We start from the raw sequence: 22104 nt of genomic DNA, 5'->3' as shown, positions 1-22104 counted from the left end.
CGTCGCCAGGTTGTTGCCATGCAAAAACGCTGGCTGATCTGGTCCAAAAACGCCAGCCTTCTGCTGTGATGCAAAAACGCTAGGCCTCTTAGGGGTTCTGCTCAGAAGTTGCATGTTGAGCGAGTGCTACTGCTCTTGCTACCTCTTCTGCCAAAAAGTGCTAGCGCTAGGTTTCTATATATACAAACTTAGCAAAATTGCCCTACCTACTTTCCAACAAAAGTCACTGAAGAATAATAAGTGAAAAATGTCAAAAATAGGAAAATAGGTCTATCCATTGTAAAAATGCTACAAATGGGATCTGACTGGAATCTGATGGTCATGCTGTGTGCATATGCATCTAATCTAAGTGTTTGGACATGCACGGTCTACGAACACTCACAAAAGTGCCACATCACTTCCTATTCTAGACTGACTTGACTGAACTGAACCCTGGTCATGCTGTAGCTTGTCCACGGACACATGGGATTGGATGTGTCACGTGACATTTTTCCATACTAAATCCATGTAGCTGAAACCATGATGTCATCTTTGCATACCAACAAGATGTGTCTCCTTGTGAGCACGCTGTCAAGAAGACTCCAAATCTAGGCGAGCATATCTATCTCTGGGAAGATCCCAAATACTGTGTATAAAAGAGATGGATCTAGTAAGTGCCTCTATGGAGCAGCAAGCTCTGCACAAATAATCTCATGTGGTACAGAGGCCTTGGCCCTAATCATCCAGGAGATCATAGAGGCCACAGGCCTCTCCATACATCTCCATCCATCAGTACTACTAGCTCGGCTATGATGGTCTACTGATGGTACCCATATCTGCACCCCATAAAGCATAGCTAAAGTAACCAATTGTCAAATAGCCAAAGCTTTGTTCAAGGTTTTTGCAAATGAATCTGCAAACACATCCTCTCCATGCTCCCCAAAGCTACGTATGCTCTTGTTAGTCTAGTCTCTGCTTCTCTCCTTAAGGAGAACTTTGGACCACTAAAGACCGCTCCCAGGTAAGTGTATGCCTTTGTATACTTAACCGTCTGTCGACCATTTCTGAAGGTCGGTGAGGAACACTTGGCCCACTATGGTGTGGTGTTGAACACCATAACTTTGGTCTTGCCAAGGTTCACCGACAAGATGTTATCACTAGCAAAAGTGTGCAATGCATCCAAGTGTCACTACATCCCCTCTGGCGAATCTGGGATCAACACAATATCATCTGCATACAATAGTAACGAGATCCAAGTGCCTGCTAGCTGTGCAACCCTATCGCCTCTCCTCTCAATGTAGTCTGAAACCTCACCTACATACAAAACAAACAATGTAGGGGAGAGTGGGCATCCCTGTTTCGCTCCAACAGTGGAGTGAATATTCTCATATAACCCCTCGGGAGTACGAACCTGCCCCACGATTGCCGTGTATAAAGCCATGAATCCCTAGATCAGCTCTGTGGGTGCTCCCATCTCCTATAGCCTTTGCATCAGTCGAGCTTTGGGAACCGTATCAAATGCTTTGACAAAATCCACAAAGATACAGTAAATCCTCCTACCATGTGATCTGCTTTCCTCAATAACAGCTTTGAGTGTCAAATATATGATCAAGAGTAGAAAAACCCCTCCTAAACCCTACCTGGCCTGATGCCCGAATGCGTGCTCTCTCTACCCATCTACTCTGTTATTGCTCAAGAATAGATGCATAGAACCTAGCTAGCGTGTGTTGAAACCGACCCATAGGACGGTAGATTTTAGCTTTCACCCTATCTTTACACTCTTTAGCTTTATGACACAAAGTAACTTCACGTTCTAATTGAAATTCAACACTTCAAAACAAAGCACGGCTTGGCAGCTCGAGTGCTTCCAAGCAAACAGCGACACCCTGTTGGCCCCAAAGACCGGCAACCCTTTCAGTATTTCTTTAATCTTACTACACTTGGGAAAAACCTGTAAACTTCTGTCACGGGGACGTGACAACTACTAACTTTAGTTGTTGGTTTCTTTCCAGTGGGTTTTGTTTTATTTTTGGACCCTCTTTTTGAAGTAGCAAACGATCGGACATTGTATGGCCAATGTGAAAGGTAGTTTCACCCGCATATGGGTAGTGGTCGGCACTGGAATTCGTATAGTAAGAGGATGTCTAGGCTCAGAGCAAGATCATGTAGGTCCCCCCGTCGCACTTAGCAAGTTGGTGGATACTAGGAAGTGAACTCAATAAAGGCATAAAGTGAAGGTGGGACTACCAATAGAAAGTATCCGACAGTTGGGCCACGTTGCACTTTTGGATGCGGTCCAAAAGAGGATAGATGGTCAGAAGACCATTGGGAGCCCAACGGAATCATTTCCTAAAAATTAGGGAACTGCTATTTTGCGAAGTGAAATGTGTTCGCGTCATTACCTCCAGTATGACTAGGGGAACATTTTACAACTTTGCCGCGAAGTCAACTGAGCAACCAGTCGGGAGATTTTTAGGCGGCAACCCCGAAACGGGCAAATTTTTCATGGACTTGCCTCTTACAGAAAATTGGGCGCTGAATTTTAAGCTGGGAGGAGGCTTCATTTGGTTTTTGTCACAGGTAAGAGCTGTGGAGTGCTTTCTTTCCCTCTCATGTACAGTGTGGTGCTAGGAGTGATGCCCTGCACGCTACACACTGCTCTCTCTCTCCCCTACGTGCGGTTATGTGATGCCCCACAAGAGGGCTCTTCATTTGACTGATGTACAGCTGTGTGGTTTCATGCATTTGTGCTGAGGCAAGAGCCTTCTTGAGCAGGAACAGGGGTAGCTAGCTGCTACTCCAAAGCAGGCACCGGTGAGGGTCATAACCTCACCGTACAGGTGCAAATTCAGCGCTGTGTACGCGCAGAAAATTGACTGTTTTTCAGCCATACGGACGCTAGAACCTTTGGGAATCGTGCCCCACTGGCAGAGAACAGATCAAGGACTGTTTAGGGCTGGAAACGGGGCAAAAACCAGTAAATACAACGACCTGAATTTACTGTTTTTGGGCAGGAATCAGAGGGTTTACGCCAGTGCAAGTGAGATCCAGCAGGGGAATTGATTTCGCGCGCTGTTATGTTGCCGAAATTTGGCCAAATCAGGTAGTATTTAGCGAGATACAGGTAAAGGATTCCCAAGACTCTACTTTGTAATTTACCCTCTCAGAGTATAAAGAAATACCGACACGGGCTTCTAGCTTCCGAGCCGTGTGTGTGTTTAAGTGTTAATTCCCGTCGCAGGTTCCATTTGCAAAGTGCTCTGTGTGTGTGTGTGTCTAAAGTAAAGAATTTTGGGTAAAAGCCAACGTCTACCGCCCTACTGGCCGGTTTCAAGGTTCCATTGCCGGGATAGCAATCACTTTTTCCTCAAAGAGTGAGTCTAGGTTGTTTTGGGTAAAGACACAAAGTGCATGAACGCGGGATTACACTATGGCCGACAGAGGGAAGGGCATTATGGAAGAGGGTTCCTCTTCAAAGGATAGACAGGAAATTCCAATGGTCTTCAAGATTGGCGAGAGTTCACGGCCACGTCAGACTGTACCTCCTGTCAATGTGAATGTCCCTCCAGTAGTACATGGCTTTATCACTGGGCAACTTAAGGATGATGAGTTCAGGACTCAGTTACTTGTCACGGTGAATGTCTTTTCGCAGCTGGTGCAGAATCCAAGGTTTATGGAGTTCTTGCAAGCACCACCAGTGCAACAGCAAAATAGGCAACCTACACCGCGTACAGAGCTTGTTGAGGCTCAAGCCCAAGTACTTCATGCGACTCAGCACAAAAGCGAACACTCGCATGTTGCGGAGTCAGGGGCTCCAAAACAAGTTCCTCCTGTGCTTGAACAGGTGGCTACAACGCCTATTCCACAAGTTATGCCAATTCAGCCCACCACCTTTCAGAGCGAGCATGCTGTCTTGAATGGATAGAGAACTGGTTACCAGGCAATGCACCCAGTTTTTCCACCACCCACGGTACATCCTGGGTATTTCGGGGGTCGATCATTGTTCGAAAGTATGGCTGGTTATGCACCTGGAAGTCAGCCGTACATGCCAGGGACAGTGCTTGGGGGTATGCAAGACATGATGCCACACCCCATGTATGGTAGTATGGGCATGCATCAAGGTTTTCAGAGCAACCACGGCCAGTTTGGGGTGCCACAGGGTCATTTTGGCATGGCTGGTTTTTTTGGACAGCAGCCAGATATCGCACCTCTGACGCAAAATGTGAATGGCCAAGATGTGCCGATCATGCCTACCACAGTGCCCATGTTGCAGACCATTCCTTATGACAACTTGGAGGCACTGGAGAAGCCAAAATCTCACAAAGAAGGTGGTGCAGCTGTAAAGTTCAGTACCTTTAGTGGCTTCGAGGATAAGACAAAGGCTCTCACTTTCCTCCAACACTTTGAACAGCTTATGCAGGAGGGAATTTCACACAGGCTTCTAAGGTCAGGAAAGCTGCCACTTTCTTAAAAGGCAATGCGCTCACATGGTGGACGACATTGTTAATGCAAGGACAGGCACCCGCCACTTGGGTTTACTTCAAGCAAATGTTCGCATCTGCTTGGCTGTCAAATGAATTTGAAGCCGACGTCATGACAGATTGGCACCAGCTTACTTCAGCTTCATGTAAGAGCTTGCTGGAGTACAATAGGAGGTTTTGTAAAGCATTACTCTCAATGACCTCCTACAGATTTGTACCCTTGACAGAGCAGATAGAGAACTATTGTCGTGGGCTGCCTACAGGGCTTCGCGATTACTATACCAAGAACAGAGTACCCACCCTCACTCAGCTAATGGAAGTTGCTAACACTGGTCTTGCCTTGTTGAAAGGAGAGGACAGTGGGTTTTCGAGCAACGAGAAAGGAGGGCAACAAAAGAAAAATTCAGCGAAGAAGCCCTTTGTGAAAACGGCTCCTGATGCGTCACAGGGGTCGGAAAAGGCCACCAAAGACAAGGATTCAGCTGGGACTTCTGGAGCGCAGGCAAAGAAACAGAAAAGAAAGCCTTTTGTGCCCAAGTCGCTCGAGGAAAAGAAGGTCCTAATGGCTGAAAACAAATGCTTTATATGCGAGCAGCTTGGTCACTTTGCTACCAATTGTCCACAAAGGAAAAGACCTGCTGACTCAGATGATAAAGAGGACCAGAAAGGCAAGAAGCCTAAACCCACGGCAGGTTTGGTGCCAGACATGGTGGGTGACAGGCCCAGTACAGATGCTAGTGAGTTATGCACGACTAGGGGTAAAGTTATGGATCAGACGGCACTCATCTTCTTTGATCCAGGTGCCAAAGCCAACTTTATCTCACCAGAGTTAGCTATGAAGCTAGGCATCAGAGTTGAAGAGATGGGGTACACAGCACAGGCAAGGTTGGCATGTCCTCGCCACTCAGGGTGTGTTACTCCCATCATTGGAAAGTTGCGTCTGCATATTCAGTCGTATGTAGATACAGAAGAGTTCTACATCATGCCGCTGGAAGCATGTGACGCCTTGTTGGGGATCCCGTGGATGTTCTGAGTGCATGGAGTCTTGGATGCCTACAACAAAAAGATCATTGTACAACATAGGGGCAAAACTCACATCTTGGACGTAAAGCTTAAAGGAGAGTCAGTCTCTATTGTATCTGCTTCTGCTATCACTTCTGTAATAAAGAATCATCTTTCAGTGTACTTGATTTTTGCACGTGATGTCTCAGATAGTGATCAGTCAAAATTTATCTGTATTAGATAAAGAAAAGTCAGCATTTTTGCAAAAGTTTAGTGATTGTTTTTATGATTCATTACCGTCGCAATTGCCGCCAGAGAGACCTGAGGACCATCGGATAGATTTGGTGCCAAGGTGTAGCCCACCAAATATACCTCCCTACAGGGTTAGTGCGGCGCAGCAGAAAGAGATTATGGGCCAGGTTGAGGAGTTATTAGAGAAGGGGATGATTCAGCCTAGTTCTTCACCCTTTTGCTCCCCAGTGCTCCTAGTGTAGAAGAAGGATGGCTCATGGCGCATGTGTATTGATTACCATACGTTGAATAAGAATACCATCAAGAATAGGTTTCCTATTCCTCGAATTGATGATATTCTCGATCGTTTAGAGGGTGCTGCAATTTTCAAATGGATAGACCTTAAGAGTGGGTACCATCAGATTCGTATAAAGCCAGAGGATGTGCACAAGACTGCGTTTAGAACGACATTTGGTCTTTATGAGTTTCTAGTGATGCCGTTTGGGCTAACAAATGCTCCTGCCACGTTCAACAGAATGATGGACCGGACCGGATTTTCGACTCGCATCAACAGTTTGTTGGGATGTTCTACGATGACATGATAGTGTATTCGAAGAATGAAGAGGAGCATGGGCATCACTTGACCATTGTGTTCGAAGAGCTGCGCAGTCACAGGCTACTTGTCAATCCTAAGAAAAGTGAATTCTTCTTGGAAGAGATCCACTTTCTTAGCCACATAGTCTCAAAAGATGGTGTCAGAATGGATCCCGCAAAGGTCGAAGCTATTAAGACATGGCCAGACTTGAAGATTGTGCACGATGTCAAAAGCTTCTTGGGATTGTGTTCCTACTATAGAAGGTTTATCAGAAATTTTGCAGAGATGGCATCGCCTCTTCACGCTTTGCAAAAGAAAGAGGTCACTTCCAGACGGACCCAAAAAGAGATTTCAGCTTTTAGTCTCGTAAAGGAAAAGTTGACTTCAGATCTAGTAATTGTTTTGTCAGATCTCAGGAAGTCATTTGCGGTTCAGTTTGACGCATGTGGCAGTAGCATCAGTGCAGTGCTAATGCAAGACGGACGGGTAGTAGCTTATGAAAGCCAAATTTTGCAAGGGCCAGAGAGAACTATGCAAGTCTATGAGAAAGAGCTCTTGGCCATGATTCATGCGCTTTCTAGCTGGAAGCACTACCTCTTAGGTGTTGATTTTGTTGTCCAAATAAGATCATCAGACCTTGCGATACTTCTTGACACAGTTAAAGTTATCCAAAAAGCATATGCGATGGGCAAACATTCTTTCCACGTTCCACTTCCAGATTATGCATGTGGAAGGCAAGAAGAATGTTGTGGCTAATGCGTTATCAAGAAAGCCACAAATTTCAACTGTATCAATTCCTGATCATCATGAGCTAGATGACATGAAGGAACAGTATACTCCTGATGAAGATTTGAACAGTTACAAGAGGGGCAACATCATGAGCACTACATCCTCAGAGATGGTTTTATGATGATGCATGGCAGACTTTGTGTCACTAGGCCACTGCGACATAAGGTCATGGAAGAGAGTCATGTCCCACCATATGCAGGACATCGTGGCATTGATGCGACAGTTAAAGCGGTAGAGACATTCTTCTATTGGCCTACCTTGAGGAGAGATGTGGATGCCTTTGTGCGAGCATGCATAATTTGCCAAAAGGTCAAGTTTGACAGGCAAAAGGCACCAGGGTTGTTACAACCACTGCTGATTCCGGATAAGCCATGGGAAAGCATTGCTATGGACATTATCTTTGATCTTCCAAGAACGCCAATAGGGAATGATGGTATATGGACCATTATCTGCAGGTTCAACAAGCAGGCCCATTTTATCCCTGTCAAGAAGAAACTAAAATCTGATCAGATCGCACACTTATTCATGTACAATGTGTTTGAGTACCATGGTATGCCACAATCGATTATCAGTGATCGTGATCCTCACATGACCAGTTTGTTCTGGTTTGAGAACATGCGCACTACGCTCAAGTTCTCGTTTTCGTTTCATCCACAAACTGATGGACAGTCAGAAGAGGCTAATTCTATTGTATTAGATCTGCTGAAATGCTATGTGTCAGATAATAAGGGCAAGTGGGAACAGTATTTGCTTACGCTTGAACATGCGTACAATAATACAGCGCATTCGTCTACGGGCAAAGCACCTTTTAAGATTGTTGAAGACGACAAAAAGTTTCCTCCCATTTTGCATACAAAGGACAAGATCTTTGAGGCAGATCGATATGTTGAGAACATGGATGAAATGTACAAGAAAATTAAAGTTGCCTTGGAGAAGACTCGGGCAAAACAGAAAAAGGCTGCTAATCGTCACGGTCGTGAATTGCTGTTATCACCTGGTGATTGAGTTCTGTTAAGGTTCAGAAAGGCAAGGTTAAAAAAAATGAAGGGCAAGGAACAGCTGTTTCCTAAGCTCAGTATGCCTTACTATGGGCCTTTTCAAGTGCTTGACAAGATCAGCGATGTGGGTTACAGGCTGAAATTGCCTGATGCATGGAAGATTCATAATGCGTTTCACGTGAGTCTTCTAAGACCCTTCGTGGGTGATGTGCCAGAAGATATGCCAGATGAGGATCAGTCAGAAGTTGAGAAACTTGATGAGATCTTGGTACCTGAACAAGTTTTGGCACATAAGGACAGAAAAGTTAAAGGACAGGTTGCAAGACGTTATTTGGTGAAGTTCAAGAACTATCCGCCTATGGATGCAAAGTGGAGGGAAGAGCATGAACTGTCAGTCACCAAATGTACTGCAGCTTTACCTTGAAGCCTTTGGGTTACAACCTACCTATGCCCCAACCCAACGTGTGCAAAGGAGGGGTAATGATAGAGCTAGACATCAAATGTACATATGAATTCAGTGTAATAGATGGAAATGACAGCTCGAGTGCTTCCAAGCAAACAACGACACCTTGTTGGCCCCAAAGACCGGTGCCCCTTTCAGTATTTCTTTATTCTTACTACACTTGGGAAAAAACTGTAAACTTCTGTCATGGGGACGTGGCAATTGTTAACTATGTCACGAGGACGTAGCAACTGCTAACTTTAGTTGTTGGTTTCTTTCTAATGGGTTTTGTTTTATTTTTGAGACCCTCTTTTTGAAGTAGCAAACGGTCGGACATTGTATGGCCAATGTGAACGGTAGTTTCACCAGCAGATGGGTAGTGGTCGGCACTAGAATTCGTAAAGTAAGAGGATGTCTAGGCTCAGAGCAAGATCATCTAGGTCCCCCCGTCGCACTTAGCAAGTTGGCGGATACAAGAAAGTGAACTCAATAAAGGCATAAAGTCAAGGTGGGACTACCAACAAAAAGTATCCGATAGTTGGGCCACATTGCACTTTTGGATGCGGTCCAAAAGAGGATAGATGGTCAGAAGACCATTGGGAGCCCAACGGAATCATTTCCTAAAAATTAGGAAACTGCTATTTTGGGAAGTGAAATGTGTTCGCGTCATTACCTCCGGTATGACTAGGGGAACATTTTACAACTCTGCCGCAAAGTCAACTGAGCAACCAATCGGGAGATTTTTAGGCGGCAACCCCGAAACGGACAAATGCTTGTAAATGCGCCAAGTGGCAATTTTTCATGGACTTGCCTCTTACAGAAAATTGGGCGCTGAATTTTAAGCTGGGCGGAGGCTTCATTTGGTTTTTGTCACAGGTTAAGAGCTATGGAGTGCTTTCTTTCCCTCTCATGTACAGTGTGGTGCTAGGAGTGATGCCCTGCACGCTACACACTGCTCTCTCTCTCCCCTACGTGCAGTTATGTGATGCCCCACAAGAGGGCTCTTCATTTGACTGATGTACATCTGTCTGGTTTCATGCTTTTGTGTTGAGGCAAGAGCCTCCTTGAGCAGGAACAGGGCCTTGAGCAGGAACAGGGGTAGCTAGCTGCTACTCCAAAGCAGGCACCGGTGAGGGTCATAACCTCACCGTTCAAGTGCAAATTCAGCGCTGTGTACGCGCAGAAAATTGACTGTTTTTCAGCCATACGGACGCCAAAACCTTTGGGAATCGTGCCCCACTGGCGGAGAACAGATCGGGGACTGTTTAGGGCTTGAAACAGGGCAAAAACCAGTAAATACAGCGACCTGAATTTACTGTTTTTGGGCAGGAATCAGAGGGTTTACGCCAATGCAAGTGAGATCCAACAGGGGAATTGATTTCGCGCGAGGTTTGGGGCTATTATGTTGCCGAAATTTGGCCAAATCAGGTAGTATCTAGTGGGATACAAGTAAAGGATTCCCAGGACTCTACTTTGTAATTTACCCTCTCAAAGTATAAAGAAATACCGAAAGGGGCGCCACTCTTGGGGCCTACAGGTTGTCGGCATCTGCTCGGAGCATTCTAGCTTCCGAGCCATGTGTGTGTTTAAGTGTTAATTCCCGTCGCAGGTTCCCTTTGCAAAGTGCTCTATGTGTGTGTTTAAAGTAAAGAATTTCGGGTGAAAGCCAACGCCTACTGCCCTACGGGCCGGTTTCAACTTCTACAAGTTGTTCCACTTTTATCGGGTTGAATTTCCCCTACTCTAACCCAATTTCGGCAACATAACCATAGTAGAAGTCTCCACGGCCAAAATCCCAAGTAAACAATCACTTTCCACGCACTTTAGAGCAATTTACAAAACATGGCAAGAAATTACAGCACGTTGAAGTCTCTGTTTTTGGCCTCTAATTTGCACCAAAACATCTGTTCAGTGATTCCCTAGCTTCCCTGAAGCTCCTAGGACCCGTAGGCATCAAAACCGGCCAAAACCCTTAAACTGCAAAAAATTACAGCAAGCTATAATTCTCTGTTTTGCACTCCAATTTGCGTGCCAATCACTCCTGTGGATAGCCCCCGAGCTCCCACACCTATAGGGTCACCTGCCTTTTGAATTAGACGAGATTCCTCGCAGGAAACCTCTCTAAATTGTCCTACACAAGCACCCAAGGCTTTCCCGAGGCTCCCCTGACGATATCTTGCAGTTTAGGTGCAAAACCCTAAACATGCAAAAAAACACAGCAGGCTGTAATTTTCTGTTTCGCATCATTTTGAGCGGAGCAAACACGTCTACGCGTATCTTAGTAGCTCCCGCACGCAATGGGACAATTCCCTTTTGATTTCGACGAGTTCTCATGTGAAAAAAGTAACCGTTTTCGCAATCCTTTGCGATGGAATTGTGCGTACCTATAGGGGATTAGCAATTAGCTAATCCGATTCCTGAATAAAAGGCTCTTGCCTTGGCAAACGCGCATAAAAACCCTAGAACTCTACATGGTCATCTGAGAAGCCCAACTAGAGGGGCATTACCATATGTGCAAAGGGGAGAGAGATGCGCGACAACAAATCATCGCGCTACATGAGACAAGGGAGAAGGCAAGCTTTCCATTAAAGCTTTGATCACTTACACCCACTACTCACACACACACACACACTCTAGAGCACAATGTTAAAAATCAGCCCTCACTTTTGGGCGCCCCCTCTTGGGAACAGAGACTCTGGAGTGTGAGGTGACCTGCAGGTTGTTCTCCTATTGCCATGTGTCTAGCTTGCTCCTATTGGTTTAATTCCTAGTACCCACCAACTTATAAAGTCCTGCCAAGGGGCCCAAATGACTTTAACTGAGCCTAGCCACTTCCTTACTAGTCGGATTCCAGTGCCGATCGGCCCAACCATCTCGTGGCTGCCTGGCCTTGACTCCTGCAAGTGAAACTCTCGGTTAACGGCCATTTCACACGGGCCACACAATGTCCAGGCATTTGTGATTTCAACAAGAGGGTCCCAAAAATTAAATAAAAATCAAGGGAAAGAAACCAACAAATATATACAATGATTGTCACAGTCTCGTGACATACCCCCCTCTTGAAATCGCAAACATCCTCGATTGCATGCGTCCTATACATGCCAGAGATGATTTAGTGTGGTTAGCACCCTTTTATCATAACATGTATCCGCAAGAAAGATTACCAAACGTCTGTACAAATGAATTACTTTTGTCAAACAATGTACACTTCTATTGCACTGAATCCTTATGTACATGTGAAGTGCTAGCTCTATCATCACCCCTCTTTTGAGCACCTTTTTCCTTCGCTCTTTAAAGTGATCTGAGTTGGAGAATACATGGGTTGTAAACCAAAAGCTTCAAGATAAAGCTGCAATACATTCGGTGACTCTAGCAGTTCACACTCTTCCATCCACTTTGCATTTATAGGTGGATAGTTCCTAAACTTCACCAAATACCGTCGAGCAACTTTTTCCTTAACTTTTCTTTATTTTGGCATGTCCTCTAGAAGACTCGGCTGAGTCTTTATCCTTCTTTGCCTTTCTTGACTCCTGGGAAGCTTTAGGAGTCGCTTTTGCAAAGGACCTCTTTGCTGAATTTTTCTTTGACCGACCCCATTTCACGTTGCCCTAGAATCCATTGTCTTCTCCCTTCAACAAGGCATGACCAGTGTTGGCAATTTCCATAAGCCGAGTAAGGGTGGCCACTTTATTCTTTATACAGTAATTTCTAAGCCCTTTAGGCAACCCACAAGAATACTTCTCAATCTGCTATGTTAGTGGGACAAACCTACAGGACGTTACTGAGGGCAACGCTTGACACAACCTCCGATTGTACTCATCTAAGCTCTTGCAAGAAGCCGCATTGAGTTGGTGCCAATCCGTCATGACATCGGCTTCAAATTCATTTGACAGCCATGCAGATGCAAACATCTGCTTGAAGTAAACCCATGTGGCGGGTGCTTGTCCTTGCATCAACAAAGTTGTCCACCATGAATGCGCACTATCTTTCAAGAAAGTGACAGCTTTCTTGACCTTAGAGGCCTATGTAAAATCCTCCCCTGCATAAGCCGTATCAAATTGCTGTGGGAAAGTAAGAGTCTTCGTCTTGTCCTCAAATCCGTTGAAAGTATCAAACTTCACAGCAACACCACCTTCTTTGTATGGTTTGGGCTTTTCTAGCACTCCCAAATTATCATAGAGAAGTGTCTACAACATGGGTACAGTGGTGGGGATCATCTATGCCCCTTCGCCATTAGCATTTTGGTTCCCTGGTGCCATATTTGGCAGCTGGTTGAAAAAACCAGCCATACCAAAAGTGGCCTACACCACCCAAACTCGCCCTAATTGCACTAAAACCCTTGTTGAAGGCCAATGTTACCATACATGGGGTTTGGCATCATGCCCTGTATACCCCCAAAGATTGTTCCTTGCATGTACTGTTGGTTTCCAGGCGCATAACTAGCCCTGCTTTTAAACACAGATCCACCCACGAAATACCCAGGATGTACCGTAGGTGGTGGAAAAAACTGATACATAGCCTCAAAATTAACTCCCTATCCGTTCAAACCAACATTTGGACTCTGAAAGGTGGCTGCCTGAACTAGTAAAGTCTGTAAAAATGGCATCCTAACCACCTCTTCATGGATAGAAGGAATTTGTCTTAGAGCCCCAACTAACTCCGCAGCATGCGAGTGATGCCTACCTTGCTGGGACACATAAGAGACCTGGGCTTAAGCCTCAACGGGCTTTCCTGCGTGAGAAAGTAGCCTTACCTGTTGTGACACTGGTGGCCAAAACCCTAGGATTATGCACCAACCGAGAAAAAAAATTCACAGCAGCAACCAACTATATCCTGAACACATCCTCGTCTAGTTACCCAATCGTAAACCCTCGACCTTGTGGAGCATTCAAATCAACAAAAGGTACAGACAAGGGTGGCCGTGAACTTTCACCACGATCGAACACTGGAGGAGGAACAGCATATCTGTCCAATGAAGAGGAACCCTCTTCCCTAGTGTCATTCGCTTTGTCATCCTTAGTGTAATTCCAAGTTCCTGTGCTCTGTGTCCTCGCCGAAAACCAACCAAGACTCACTCTTTAAGGAAATTGGCAGGCGTTTGGGAGTGTTTATGGGACAGCGAGCGGCCAGGACAAGTCACCATGTTCCAGTGCCTAGTGGCACATCGAGCTACTGCAGTCAGGAGCCGGTTGGTGCATAGTGCCCTCTCGACAATATGTCCCGCCTGTGACCACCCACTTGAGACCCATGGCACAACAGGTTTGGCATTGTATTCTTTGGCTGATGCCCACACTTTCTACAGCCAGCCAATACACTTGGGGTGCTGCAACTTGGTCCACACTCACGGGCTCAGCACGTCGTTTTGAGATGGGTTAAGTTAGCAAGATGATTGTGATAGAGGAAGGCCGGCCTACACTCCAACTAGCCACCGAGTTGGTCACTCAGGAGTGGAACAAAGATAGAGAGTGGTGTTGGGAGCTCATTTGCGGCCTGACACTGGTTCACTCGGAGGCCAATCTGAGAGCCTCCAGGGCAGCTTCGACCACATGCGAAAGCGCTGAGATGCCTTCTTGCAACTTTGGCGTCCAGGTCCCTTCTTCACCATGATCCATGGTGCGTCTACATGGCAGTACCGTCCATCAGTGTGGCTGTTTCCTCCTCCCATCTCCTGAAGTAGCCATTTGTACATATCTTGTTTTTTAATTGGGAGAGTCTCCCCACATGTTAATGTGGCCTCTCTGGCAAGGGCAGATTGTAGCCCATTGGGCAGTTTTCTTAACTAATGGAAGGATCTTTTTCTTAAGGGGAAAAAATACTATCACAAACCTTTGTGTCAACCGTGTGTAAATGAATGTTATTGATAGTTCCTTTTAGAGACTTGAGAGAGAGAGAGAAATGAAATGAAATAAAATGTTATATTAACGTCTTCAAAAGGCCAGAATGACCTATGAGATCAAACCGCTACAAAAGTGGTGAATCTGTTACAATGTCTGGGTACCTTAGTACTAAAGTACTAAGTGTGAAAATTGTGAAAATGTGAAAATAAATGTGAAAAACTAAATACAAAGTATTAAATAAACTTCTTAGGAGCATTCTGGGTGTCTGGCTAGAATGCTTCTAATCCTTTGTTGTAGTCTCCTCCGGTGAAGTGTACTTCTGCATCTCGGTCGTGGTCGTCTCGATTTCCTAAGCCCAATCGCCCTGTCAATGAGGGTGCCTTTGGTATGAGTGTGGGTACTCCTTTGTGCTGGCTGCTGGCCTCTTGCTTCTCCTTCCACTCCTGCTTCTCTCGATCCGAAGAAACCTGTGATCTGCCTCTGATGCTGTAGTGCTCTTTGTCTTCTCATTAGATTATCCCTGTGCCGATGTAGTTACAGTAGATACAAAGCCTAAGCATCTTTGATCTTGGTATTTCATGACTCTATCTAGAGGTCCAAAGCCTTCTTTAAATAGGCAATGGAAACGCCCACGTATCTCATAGTATACGGTGCAATGGCATATGTAGTGTAATTCTGTCTCCGGCTCCATTCCGCATAACTTGCAAATTCTGCTCTCAGGTGGGATTCCCCTAAATCTGCCAAATTCAATTTCCAGCTGGTGTGAGGATGTACGAATCTGACCAATAGCACATCTCAAACCATGAGACAGGTGGGTATCCATGTAGCTCGGGCGAATCACAAATCCATCTTCAGATAGCTGTAGGAAGTTTTCTTTGTAGTCGGCCATCTTCGTGCCCAATTCTTGTGTAGGGTCTACCCATGTCCTCTTAGTATCCAACTGTATAAGATCCTGACGGATGATTTTATTAATCTCCGTTCGTGTAATTGCCAGTGATGGAGCCTCAAGAGAGTATTGGAAGGGGGGTAATCTTTCCATACTGAACCCGTGTCTCTAAAACCACGAGGACATTTGCGCATACCAGCATGATGTATCCCCTTTCATTGCTAATTGTCGAGAGGATTCGAGAGCCAGTCTAGTATATTGGCAATTATTTGTATCCCACAAACCATGTATAAAGGACACTGATCTGGTAAGAGCTTCAATTTCTATCGAAGGGGCAGCTAGTTCCGCTCGGGTAATCGCGTGTGGTACGGAGGCCTTGGCTCTAATCATTCGAGAAATCATAGATACAGAAGGTCTCTCCATTGACTTCCAATTATCCTGATCCACAGATGGTCCCCAAATCTGGACCCCATAAAGCATAGCCGAAGCCACCACAGTATCAGAGAGCCAAAGTTTTGTTCGTGGTTCCTGAAACTGCACTTGTGAACACATCCTCTCCAACCCTCCCAAGGCCGCAGAGGCTCTGGACAATCTAGCATCCGCTGCTTTCTTAAGAGAAAACTTCGGTCCTGCAAATACCACACCAAGGTATGTGTATGCATCTGTGTACTCTACTGTATCCTGGCCATATGCAAATGTAGGTGCCGATCTCCTAACCCACTACGGTGTGGTGTTAAAACACCATAACTTTGGTTTTACCCAAGTTAACCGACAGTCCACTGTCCTCCGCGAATTTATGTAATGCATCTAGCTGCCTCTGCATTCCATCCGGTGATTCTGCTATCAATACAATATCATCTGCATACAACAACAAAGGGATCCATGACCTTGCAAGTTGAGCACCTCTGTCACCCTATCTATCAATGTAATCTGATACCTCATCTATGTACATACCAAATAAAGTAGGGGACAGTGGGCATCCCTGCTTTACTCCAACGGTGGAATGAACAATGTCGGAATCCCCTTCTGGAGTACGTACATAATTTGTTACTGACCCGTATAAGGCCATGACCCCCAAATAATCTCTTTGGGGACCCCTAACTCTTGCATCCTGCGCATCAATCTGGCCCTTGGTACTGTATCAAAAGCTTTCCGAAAATCCACAAACCAACAATACATCCTTCTCCTGCTTGCTCTTCCTTCCTCAATAATGGCTCTGAGCGTAAGAATATGATCTAAAGTGGAATAACCCCTCCTAAATCCAGCTTGTCCTGTTGCCCTTATGCCCTCATTCTCTGTCCATCTACTCAATTTTTGTTCAAGAATGGATGCGTACAGTCGGGTCAATGTGTGACCTACCATAATCGTACGGTAGTTCCCGGGTATCATAGGATCCCCTGACTTGAAAATAGGTACGATAGTAGATAATTTCCAAGATTCAGGTAATCCTTCACACATGACCCGATTAAACAGACGAGCAAGGACTTCTGAAAGTAGATCCCTGGCATGGATCAGATGTTCTGCTACTAAACCATCATGATCATATGCTCTTCTTGTCTTCATCTTATCAATGGCTTTTTTCACCATTTCCATAGTAAAGAAAGTACTAGTAGCAGGGCATGGCTCTAGCGGATCTGGTAATGGAGGCTGTCTAGATACCATATATAATGATGTTACATATTGACCCCAAATCTCAGGAGAAGTAATCGTCGGAGATAAACGCCAAGCCTCATGTGAGTCCTGACTCAAGAAGAGCTGATATAAATCCTTCTCCAGTTTGGCTAAAAATGCCCTTTTCTTGCGACGTACTATACGCCGAAGAGCAATCCGAGATTGCTTATATGTGATGATCCCAAGTGTAAGCTCTTTCTAGACCTGGGTTAAGAGAGAGAGAGAGAGAGAGAGAGAGAGAGAGAGAGAGAGAGAGAGAGGAGAAGATGCACCGATGGGGTCCCAACCAATCCTCTCAAGGGCCCCCCATATTGTAACGGATGTGGTGTTAGCTTTAGATTGTGTAAATGGAATGTATACATATGCAATCCCTCACTGCAAGACTCTATTCGACTCTATGGATGATGTAGCTGCTCTAAACTCTTCAAGATGAAGCACCTTTGGGCTGATTTGATGCAACAATGAGATCCAACTCAATGTGGGTTGCGAATGGGCACCACGGCATAGATTGAGGGCTGATTTTCACACCCAATGTAAAAGAATTCAAGGGCTGAATTCCAGCTGCAAAAACACACATTTAAGACACAAAAACGCAGCAGATATGACATTAGAGCAGGGTTACAATGATGCAGCTGAAAAATGGCAAAGATGGGGCAGTAATAGGGCTCAACACCAAGGCTAGTGGGGAGCCTAAGGAATGAGGGTGATGGGCTGCTGCAGATCTGATCACACCAAGGCTGAAAATGCTAGCCTCAGAGGAGGGCTGCGATCCGGCACCAATACGCTACTGGAGTGGGGGAGTCACTCTAAAAGGCCGGGAGAGCATATGCAAGGGGTGCCTTGATAATGTGCACAAATGCATGAGAGTAGGGTGTTCTCTATGGGGGGGGGTAAGATGGCCTCAAGTTCCAGAAGCCACCTTGGCTGCCCATCCAGTAAGTAGTTACCATCTAGTATATGCAATGTGCATATATGGAGTTTCTGGTACTATTTCCACTGTATCTCACTAGCCGGTGATGCATTTGACATTGGAAATAGATTGACACGTTCTCCTTGCTCTAGTATATGCAATGTGCATATATGGAGTTTCTGGTACTATTTCCATTGTATCTCACTAGCCGGTGATGCATTTGACATTGAAAATAGATTGACACGTTCTCCTTGCTCTATTCTTGTAGCAGAGATAATGTGTTGTGCCCTCTATAGTGGGTGCTCCTCAGTGCTATGTGCGTGATATCTCACTCCACAGGATGAAAACACAGCAGACAAAGAACAACAGAGCAGAGTAACAATAATACGAGTCAGCAGATCATGAACAGCACGAACATCGACAAACTCAAAGAAACCAATACAGACTCTGGCATGGCAGCACACTCAGCTCCAGCCCAGATCTCATAGGTACAGTGGGAGTGTCGAAACTCAACTGTGCAGGGATGGTGCAGACGTGATGTGTACAACCCTGATGAGAGACTCTAGATGACTGACCACACAAAAGTAGATAATCATGCGTACTGACGACTGGAACCAACCACTCATATGTATCTCCTAAGAGTCACCAACATCTGGCAGATATCCCAATCCAGCTAAGCCTATCAGGTGGTGTTGATCTGGCCACAGTGTCCACTGGACCACCATCGTAACACTTCCACGTGTCACTGCCCAGGCGAGAGTCCGCCCAGTGTGAACTCAAGCCCAACTGCAACTACTGAACTAATTGTCTGTCCTGCACCCATGACACTATAGCCCTGCTACAAATCTACATGCTAATCTTTCCGATGCTCACCAAAGTGTAGAAACACCCATAACACATGTACTAACCATTTATAAAAGAGGGGTTTCAATATGGACAAGCACATCTTGCAAACAAGCCAGTACTAAATCCCTTATACTCTGTGGACAAACCTTGGCTCTAAAGACGTAGAAGCAACATGCCCACGTGGCACATAGAGCCATGTGCACGTGACATCCCCTTCTGCATAAGGTGAGATATTGGTGTCAAACTCCATGCATGCCACAAGATTGTCTTAAATAAATGGCCTCCTAGATGATGTCCACCATGGCTACTTCGCAGAGAGAGGTTCCTCCGCGTGATATGGGAATGTCCAAGTGACATGGAGGATGGTCATGATGCAAATACTCGCAAACAATTGGCTGCAATGTGGATCAATGATGCCCTTTTCGGGTAGCGGCAAACAAGAACCTTTGCTGCCCCAACTCAAATGGTGTGAACCAATACGCAAACTGGACGGATGCTCAGAGAGGAGATGGATGGTTGTGCCAAAGCTGATGTCCACAAAGGTTACCAACAAGCCTATGCTGCCCCTATGGGGCAAGATTGACGAGAACAACCTCAAATGGCTGATGACGATGGTAAGTCCTTTGGATTCTACAAACTGTGGCAAGTACTCTATATGATGTCTTCGAAAACCACCGAGTAAATTTTCAAAGATACAGGCTCCTCTTGGGGTTCTACTAGATTGCCGGATGATGGAAGGTGGGATGCATCCTACTCTTTGCAACAGATATTGCTGCAACTATAGGTTCACGATGCATGCAAACTCCTACAAAGGTTGTCCCGGATTGAAACCCTTGAGCTCCATACTAATGCCTCCCGATTGCTAAGGAGATACAAATGGCGTGAACCGGGTGAGCTACCAAAGATATGTACGGACCAGTAATGACCCAATGCCTCTTCCAGATTGATGGATATCTCCAAGGAGTGGGAGAGATGGTTGTTCAAATAGTGCCAAGTCGTCAAAGCAGATAGGCTGATTTGGATGTCGCCTTTCCTCGTCGTCATAAGTTGCTAACTAAGCATAGTTACATGGGACGGCGGGTCGGGGTCGTGAACAGGGACGGGAACGAGGACGCGGACGGAAAAAATCAAGAAACAGGGACGGGGATCGGAACGGCAAAAAAAAAACAGAGTTTTTTTGCCATTTTTTGACCTACACACATGCCACACACATAGAGCATCACTTTGACCACAAATTTACACTAAATAGACCAAAGAGCACAAATCATATAGGCGTAAATGTGCTAATAAAACATCGATGGATACAAAATGAAAAGTGCATGCCACAAGGGCTCAAAAAGGACTTAGGACAAGCCTCAAGGATAACAAAAAGTACAAAGGGCTAGGTAGTAGGTAGACTGTAGAGGAGTAGACTCTAGACTCGAGAGTGATCAATGATCATCAAACTCAAGAAGTGCTCGCCTGCTGAAACTCCATATCGTCGTCGTAGTCGAGGTCATCAGCGACATATGAGGCCTCACGAGGCTCGCATTGAGGCTCGAAGTCCTCCTCTAGCTCCTCCAAAAGTGTCTCGGCCATAGATGGATTTTCTTGTGCCATCTCCCACTCAGTGAAGGGATCTGCCTTGTGCATGTGACGCTCTTTGGCAAGCATGCACAAGTTAGCGCTCACAAACACCAAATCATTGGCCCTCTGGACCCCAAGGCGATTTCTCTTCTTAGAAGCAATGTGGTTGTACACACTCCATAGTTGCTCCAAGCAACTAGTGGTACATGCTTGGCTAAGGACACGAACAGCCAAGCGTTGCAAATGTGGGCCATCTCCTCCATAGTCCTCCCACCACAAAACCGAGCCAATCTTGTTGCGATCAACCTGTGCATCTACACATCCATAGGAGCCCTTCTTTTGCCTGTAGTTGAGTAGCTCGTCTCTAATCTTGCGCCTAGTGTCACGGCTAGGCTCAAGGCGCTTCAATGCAAGCCGCAATCCTTTGCTGACCTCCTTGTCGGTTTCTTGACGCCTTCCCTGAAACTAAGGGTCAAGCACATAAGCTGCTGCATGAAGTGGAGAGTAGTATCCATTCCATCTCGACTCACACAAGCAATGAAGCTTGGCATACTGAACAAAGTCAGGCACAAGCTTCTCAAGTGTCTCTATCATCCAATCCATGGCTTCGTAGACTTTGCCGATGCATGGCTGCAAGCAATCCACAACTCGAAGTAGGTGTAGAATAGGCTTGACCATGGCCTCAAGAGTCTTCACCTCCTCCCACCAAGCGGCGTCGTCGGTCCATTCTCGGCATTTCAATCCTCTTGCTGATGTAGACTCCGGCATGGCCTGGAACTCATCACTGAGAAAGAGGCCCCATCTCCGCCACATGTAGACAAGCGGCCTAGCATAAGCCAATCGAGTGCAAATCTTGTCTCTGAATATTTGAGCAAGGACAAGTGGCTCCTCTTTAAGAACTCATGGTGCAATTTTTTATGGTTGAGCACAAAGGAAACAATTTGAGAGGCATCACCAATGGTGGGTGAAATTCATGACAAGCTCCCTATGTCCTTGGGGAGCTTATTGAGGCAATGCGATGTTGGGATACATGCCCTCAATGATAGCCCCGGCTGCCCTATTTGACACCTCTCCATTTGCAACCATACAAAGGACATTCTCCGGGCCGGTAATCTCTATGGTGCTTGTCCACTCCGCAGCAAGCATCTCCCCGGCCTTGCCATTGTCGGATGCATCATGTGACTCCACAAAGTACATCTCCCCCCGAGAGTAGGCCACCACTCCGTGGATGGACCGCTTGCCGGTGTCGCTCCATCCATCTACAAGGAGAGAGACGCCATTTGTCTCCCACAAATCCTTTGTTGCTTGGGCCGCTTGCTCCACGGAAAGCGTCTCTTGTCAAGGAGGGTGGTGCGAAGCCTCTCTAGATTTCCTCGCAAGAAAGTATTTGCTTTCCCACAAAGCACTTAACAATATCCTACTTTTCAGAAAAAGCTTCTTAGAACCCATCTTTATTCTTGTCCCTATGCCTTTACGCATAATCCATTATCCGGTTCGGATTTCCCCCCAGACCAATGGAATATTCCCTATCCAATGCTCCTGTCACCCATCATGTGACGCATTCGGAATACCCATTTCCGGGTCTCTCCCACCAATCTTTCAAAACGACTCCTTCACCATGCTTGTTGTCACCCATCATATGACACATCTGTGTTGTCCATTCCTAATGGCTTTTATCAATTCCAGTAGATCTACAATTCCTAACTTTGATAATTCAAGTGCACCCATTTAAATATCCTGATTTCAATAATCGCAATTACTCAGAAAAAAAAAAAGAAAATAGTTCAGGGTATGCAGAAGAAAAATTCAACTGCATGCCAAGGTTATCAAACAAGGAACACCAAAAATCTCATGTCATGCAAGGTTGGGCA

The 22104-nt window shown here is 45.7% G+C and overlaps 1 protein-coding gene and 1 pseudogene across 6 annotated transcripts in view; both read right to left on the bottom strand.

Annotated features, from left to right (window-relative positions):
• Nucleotides 1-22104, bottom strand: part of LOC147444038 (uncharacterized) — a 162676-nt gene that overhangs the window by 109461 nt on the left and 31111 nt on the right. The window lies entirely within an intron of this gene.
• Nucleotides 1169-20911, bottom strand: LOC147444039 (uncharacterized; annotated as a pseudogene).

This window comes from Adiantum capillus-veneris, chromosome 13 (assembly GCF_014529385.1).
Source record: "Adiantum capillus-veneris isolate H3 chromosome 13, ASM1452938v2, whole genome shotgun sequence".
In the NCBI taxonomy this organism is placed as follows: Eukaryota; Viridiplantae; Streptophyta; class Polypodiopsida; order Polypodiales; family Pteridaceae; genus Adiantum; species Adiantum capillus-veneris.
Note: the sequence above shows the minus strand (reverse complement) of the source record. Positions and strands in the feature narration are given on the sequence as shown.